Source organism: Lolium perenne, chromosome 7 (assembly GCF_019359855.2).
Source record: "Lolium perenne isolate Kyuss_39 chromosome 7, Kyuss_2.0, whole genome shotgun sequence".
NCBI classification, from domain to species: domain Eukaryota; kingdom Viridiplantae; phylum Streptophyta; class Magnoliopsida; order Poales; family Poaceae; genus Lolium; species Lolium perenne.
In genome coordinates, this window is record NC_067250.2 from 32,935,355 (window position 1) to 32,942,933 (window position 7,579).

Below are 7,579 nucleotides of genomic sequence, written 5' to 3' on the forward strand. Positions count from 1 at the left end.
AACGGCACCCGAAGGATTCGGTTAGCCATGGCTTGAGAAAGCAAAGGTGGGGAGGAGTGTCATCATAATAAAACTAAAATAAAAAGGCACTCCTTCATGGTATGAGATTGTTGGCAGGCACCCGAAGGATTCGGTTAGCCATGGTTTGTGAAAGAAAGGTTGGAAGGAGTGCCACACAAAAATAAAATAAAATGGGAGCCGCTCTTTGAAGGTTTGTCTGGCAAGGGGGTTAGAGTACCCGCTACCATTCGTTGACAACAACATACACCTCTCAAAACTTTATTTTTATGCTCTCTTTATGTTTTCAAAATAAAAGCTCTAGCACAAATATAGCAATCGATGCTTTTCCTCTATGGAGGACCATTCTTTTACTTTCATGTTGAGTCAGTTCACCTATTTCTTTCCACCTCAAGAAGCAAACACTTGTGTGAACTGTGCATTGATTCCTACATACTTGCTTATTGCACTTATTATATTACTCTATGTTGACAATATCCATGAGATATACATGTTATGAGTTGAAAGCAACCGCTGAAACTTAATCTTCTTTTGTGTTGCTTCAATGCCTTTACTTTGAATTATTGCTTTATGAGTTAACTCTTATGCAAGACTTATTGATGCTTGTCTTGAAGTGCTATTCATGAAAAGTCTTTGCTTTATGATTTACTTGTTTACTCATGTCATATACATTGTTTTGATCGCTGCATTCACTACATATGCTTTACAAATAGTATGATCAAGGTTATGATGGCATGTCACTCCAGAAATTATCTGTGTTATCGTTTTACCTGCTCGGGACGAGCAGAACTAAGCTTGGGGATGCTGATACGTCTCCGACGTATCAATAATTTCTTATGTTCCATGCCACATTATTGATGTTATCTACATGTTTTATGCACACTTTATGTCATATTCGTGCATTTTCTGGAATTAACCTATTAACAAGATGCCGAAGTGCCAGTTGCTGTTTTCTGCTGTTTTTGGTTTCAGAAATCCTAGTAACGAAATATTCTCGGAATTGGACGAAATCAACGCCCAGGGGCCTATTTTGCCACGAAGCTTCCAGAAGTCCGAAGAGGAGACGAAGAGGGGCCACGAGGGGGCCACACCCTAGGGCGGCGCGGCCCCCCTTGGCCGCGCGGCCCTGTGGTGTGGGGCCCCCGTGCCGCCTCTTGACCTGCCCTTCCGCCTACAAATAGCCTCCGTCGCGAAACCCCCAGTACCGAGAGCCACGATACGGAAAACCTTCCAGAGACGCCGCCGCCGCCGATCCCATCTCGGGGGATCCAGGAGATCGCCTCCGGCACCCTGCCGGAGAGGGGATTCATCTCCCGGAGGACTCTACGCCGCCATGGTCGCCTCCGGTGTGATGTGTGAGTAGTCTACCCCTGGACTATGGGTCCATAGCAGTAGCTAGATGGTTGTCTTCTCCCCATTGTGCTATCATTGTCGGATCTTGTGAGCTGCCTAACATGATCAAGATCATCTATCTGTAATTCTATATGTTGCGTTTGTTGGGATCCGATGAATAGAGAATACTTGTTATGTTGATTATCAAAGTTATATCTATGTGTTGTTTATGATCTTGCATGCTCTCCGTTACTAGTAGATGCTCTGGCCAAGTAGATGCTTGTAACTCCAAGAGGGAGTATTTATGCTCGATAGTGGGTTCATGCCTGCATTGACACCTGGGACAGTGACAGAAAGTTCTAAGGTTGTGTTGTGCTGTTGCCACTAGGGATAAAACATTGATGCTATGTCTAAGGATGTAGTTGTTGATTACATTACGCACCATACTTAATGCAATTGTCTGTTGCTTTGCAACTTAATACGGAGGGTTCGGATGATAACCTGAAGGTGGACTTTTTAGGCATAGATGCAGTTGGATGGCGGTCTATGTACTTTGTCGTAATGCCCAATTAAATCTCACTATACTCATCATGATATGTATGTGCATGGTCATGCCCTCTTTATTTGTCAATTTCCCAACTGTAATTTGTTCACCCAACATGCTGTTTATCTTATGGGAGAGACACCTCTAGTGAACTGTGGACCCCGGTCCAATTCTCTTTACTGAAATACAATCTACTGCAATACTTGTTCTACTGTTTTCTGCAAACAATCATCTTCCACACAATACGGTTAATCCTTTGTTACAGCAAGCCGGTGAGATTGACAACCTCACTGTTTCGTTGGGGCAAAGTACTTTGGTTGTGTTGTGCAGGTTCCACGTTGGCGCCGGAATCCCTGGTGTTGCGCCGCACTACATCCCGCCGCCATCAACCTTCAACGTGCTTCTTGGCTCCTACTGGTTCGATAACCTTGGTTTCATACTGAGGGAAACTTGCCGCTGTACGCATCACACCTTCCTCTTGGGGTTCCCAACGGACGCGTGTTGAACGCGTATCAGACGACGAGGCTGAGATCGCCGAGGTGGATCGTATCCGTGCTGACGCCCTTCACGCCCTCAACGCGTTTCTTCAGTAGAGCCTTTCTGTGTAAACTGTCAAATGTTTTGCTGAACTTGTACCTCTGAAGTCGATGACTATGCATCGGCTTTTTTATTCTGAAGTCAATGTCTTTGCATCGGCTGTACTTGTATGCTGTTGTCTTCGTGCATCTCCTCAAGTTTTCCCTGTGACTTGTCAGTAAATTTTTTTTACTGGCCGATTTTTCTATCGGCCCCTCACATTTCACTGCCCATGTATCACACCTGTTCCACTGATTATGTGCCCCCCGAGCCGAATCTGTCAGGTTACTGCAGATATCGGCTCTGCGGTTATCCAAAGAACTATACCTTAACATCGGCTCTGCAAACATGGCCAATGCCGATTTCCTCGAGCTCACAAGCCGATGTAAACCCATACCCCAGCTTTCCGTCGCCTGTTAGATCGACGCTGAACACATGCAAAACGTATGGCAAGGATAATATGGGCCGATTGCTGGAATCGGCCCCCATCTTGATTGCATTGCTCAAAAGAGGTTTACATCTTGTTCATGCTTCACTATGACTATGTGACATGCTTGAGACAAGATCATTACTTTTCATTTTTTGGGGCCGATCACAAGGATCGGCCTTCCCATGTACGTTCATAGACTTTGTTCTTGTTACACGGTCAAGCCAGTGGATAAGACCAGCCTCACCCCGTTTTTTGACACGTCGATGTACTCGCAGTCGTCCAAAGTGATGCCTGAGAGTGGCTCTTGGCCTTCCGTCTCCCAAACGTTCATGCCAGCCGTTGAAATCTCGGCTGTATCGTCTGCATGGACGACTTCTACTTCATCTCCATCCCACTGTATTAAGCATTGGTGCATCGTAGATGGAATGCAACAGTTGGCGTGGATCCAATCTCTCCCTAGCAGGACAGCGTAAGTGCTCTTGCTGTCGACAATGAAGAACGTCGTAGGGATGGTTTTCCTCCCTACGGTCAGATCCACGTTCAGAACACCTTGTGCGTCAGATGCTTGGCCGTTGAAATCGCTCAGTGTCACGTTGGTCTTGATCAGATCCGAGCTAGAGCGTCCCAACCGACGTAACATGGAGTATGGCATGATGTTGACTGCCGCTCCGGTGTCCACCAGCATCCTATTGACAGGCTGCCCATTGATATAACCTCGTAAGTACAGGGCCTTCAGGTGTCTGTAACTTCTTTCACGTGGCTTATCAAAGATAACCGGCCGTGGGCCGCAGTCAAGTTGTGCCACAGGTGCTTCGTCTAATCCTGGAGCACAAAACTCCGCTGGAAGGATGAACACCATGTTTGTACTAGCCGATGTCTCATCATCGGCTTTCCTTTGCTTGGGGCGCCACTCCATCTTTTGTGGTCGACCCTCTTCGTCTAGGGTTCGTTGAATTTTCGCGGCCAGATCGGGCCGCGCCTTCCTTAGCGTGTGCAGGTATAACCTTTCGGCTTCCTCCAAGCCACGCAGTCGCTGAACCCTACGCTTTTGGGAACGGCTGAGTCCATCAGGGCACCACCTTGGCCGGTGGTACTTGTCCTCTTCTTCTTCATAGTCATCTTCCAACTCCTCGAGGTCTTCTTCCCGAGAGGACTCAGTTCGCTTGTTCCTAGATGGGAGAGGCCCAAGACGTTTGAACACTGACACGTCTGTTGCACCCTTCTTCTTCTGTCTACATTCTGGGCAGTTGCCGATTGTAGGCAATCGGCTCATTCCTGAATCCCAGCAGTGTTTGAAGAAAGGACAGTCCCAGTGCTTGTCCACGTTGTCTTGTTCTCTTGACCTTTCCTTGGCACGGCGCTCGTATCTCTCCTCATCGCGATCATGCCGACGATGTCTCCTGGCGTCCCTGCTAGCTAGACGATCCCTTTCATCGTCGCTGTTGTACCGCCGGCGTTGGTCGTACTGACTCACGTATTTGTTGAGGAGATGATCAGAGAGAGGTCGTTGATATCGCACATTCTTCACTTCTCCCTCTGTGATGTAGCGTTTGCCATCGTGCCGGAGCCGATCGCGTGGAGCGGCTTCCTCTTTGTCCTTGCTACGAGAGCGGCTGCCCTCGCCTTTGTCCTTACCAGAGTGGTGCCCAGGCTCGACCATGTTGATGCTCAACGAGAAACCTGGCTGGCACCCTTCGGGGTAAGCGTACTCCACCGTGTTAACGGCGGGGAAGGAGTGTGTGTCGACTTTCATGGCATACTGGTTGAAAATTAGACGTCCTTGTTCTATCGCCATTTGGATCTGCTGACGCCACACCCTGCAGTCGTTGGTGGTATGGGAGAACGAATTATGCCATTTGCAGTATGGCTTTCCGTTCAGCTCCTGTACCGTGGGGATTTTGAGGCCTTCAGGTAACTTCAGCTGCTTCTCCTTAAGTAAGAGGTCAAAAATTTGCTCAGTTTTAGTTACGTCAAAATCAAACCCTCTAGGCGGACCTGGTGGCTTAACCCATTTGCAGGATACGGGGGTTGCCCCCCGAGTCCATTCAGCCACTGCTACCTCTTGATCTCCCGCAGACCCTTCATCTTCTTCTGTCTCAACCAGGACTACTGCACGCTTGAATTTGTCCTGGTACAGCTCTGGGTGGCGCTGCTCATATAATGACAGTTTCTGAACCATGTGCGCCAGTGAAGGGTAGTCTGCTTGGGAAGCCATATCCTTGATCGGTGATGCGAGACCCACCACCGCCAACTCGACTGCTTCCTTTTCGGTCAAATGAGCTGAATAACATCGGTTCCTCACGGTCCTGAAGCGCTGGATGTACTCTGACACTGTTTCTCCGCGCTTCTGACGTACTTGTGCTAGATCGGCAATGCCAGCCTCGGAAGCTTCTGAGTGATACTGCATGTGGAATTGCTCTTCCAACTGCTTCCAAGTCCGAATCGAATCTGGTGGCAGCGATGTGTACCACCCAAAAGCCGATCCTGTGAGGGACTGTGCAAAGAACCTCACGCGTAGTGCATCTGCAGCTGAGATCGTGCCCAGCTGTGCCAAATATCGGCTTATATGCTCGATAGAGCTGGAGCCATCCGACCCACTAAACTTGGAGAATTCAGGGAGCCGATACTTGGGTGGTAGTGGGATCAAATCGTAGTCGTTGGGATACGGCTTGGAATAGCCGATTGCCCTCCTTTTCGGCACCATGCCGAATTGGTCTCTCAAGATCGTGCTGATCTGATCCGCGGTGCTAGCTGCAGGAGTGGAGCTCTGAAGATTCGCTGGCGTGGCGTATTTAGCTAGCCACGCTTGCTTCTCAAGATCTGAGCCAGCTACAGGAGTTGAGCTCTGGACGTTCGTCGGAGTGGCGTACTTAGCTAGCCACGTTTGCTTCTCAAGATCTGATCCAGAAGCTCCTCCCGTTGTTCCGGAAGTCCCTGCTGTTGCAGTCTGGTTCGTGAGTGCCCAGTTACTGCTGTCCGGCACGTATGTGCACGTGTATCCGTGAGGGATCTCCTTAGGTGCCTCATACAAGAACTGGTAGTCGCTAGGATCGCCACCGATCTTGTAGACGACGAATGCCGGTGTACTCGGCACCTCTGGTGCTGCCAGCGCGAACGGCAGTGGTGGTTGGCTCTGGAGTGGTAGCTCTCCTTGGTGAGTCCCTAGAGCAGGTCCTGACGGAGAGTACTGATGCCTCAAGATTTCATGGAGCACCCAAAGGGCGACACGCTCCAAAGTGTTCACCAGGCTCTCAGAATGGCGGTGTAGCGAATGAGCTACCATGAAATTGATCTCCTGACGCAAGGACCTGGTGCGTTCTTCTGAAGGGGTGGACAGGTCAATTCCGTCGAGCGCGCCTTCAGGTGTGAACCCTCTCCACCTGATGCCATGCGAGCGAGTCCTATGGAAAGAGCCGATGAGGTCGGCCTCGAGAATAGCTTTGACGTCGTCATACTTCTTCTTGAGCTTCTCGGGCAGATCCTCGTACGTGACTGGAGTACCTTCCGCCATCTCAGATGTAGATGGCGATGCAGTTGATGTCGAAGACTGTCCCACCGGGCGTGCCAGAATGTGTTGGCGTCCGAAACCCACCGGTGAGCTACGGCTGGCAACACGAAGAGCCGGGAACAACCTTAGGGCTACGACTGGCCCTGGTCCCTCCGAGCGACGGCCCGCAAAGCTCCTAGTACACACGTCCCGATGCTGGTGCAAGGGCGTGCCACCTGATCTATACCTGATCAGGAAGGTGATGGATTTGCTTCGCTTAGTTTCCTGCATGGCATACACGTAAACATTAAATATGAGCCTCGATCGGCTCTCAGGTTGTCCTGTGAATCGGCTCAAGGAGCCGATCCACCCATGACTCGTAAAGGGTTTACGATAGCATGGTGGTCCTGCTTGATCAACATAAAGCTAAAACGATCTACAACGATCTAGGGTTTTCACCGCATAATCGGAACATCCTACTCGTGACTGAGCCTAGCAGCCACGCACGGTGACGATGAACCAACCCTAGATAAGGCCTAAAAACCAACATGAAGTTGATCCCCGGAACATCTTATCTAGGGCTAGCAAACCACACCCTACGTGCTACCGGATCCTTCAACCCGTTTGCAAGGCCTAACTATGCAGATATTAAACTAATCCTTGAAGAACAAGGAGCGATCATAACGGATAGGATCTACTAAACAATGATCAAGCAAGGTGCCGCCCTTACACCTAAGAAAGGTGTAAGGACGGCTAGACGTCTAAGGGTTGCATGGATGGAAGCATGTAGCATGGTAGAACGATGCTAACCCTAACACATCTATGATAACTACGTTGCTCGCCATCAAAAAGGCTTCAGTACGAGCAACGCATGAACGACGAATAAACGTATACTGCCTAGATCGCAAGATGCGATCTAGGCAGCATGATGCTTACCCGGAAGAAACCCTCGAAACAAGGGGTCAGCGATGCGCCAAGATTGGTTTGTGATGAACGTGATTGTTGTTTTTCTTGATAACCCTAGATACATATTTATAGTCCGTAGACTTTCTAATGTGGGAATAATCCCAACCGTGCACGAGCCAAACTCCAACTAACCGACACGTATCCTACTATATTTACAGATACAAGGGCAAACTAGCCCAAACTTCGTGTACAAGGCCGGTTCACGTATTCTTCCATGTGTATTTCT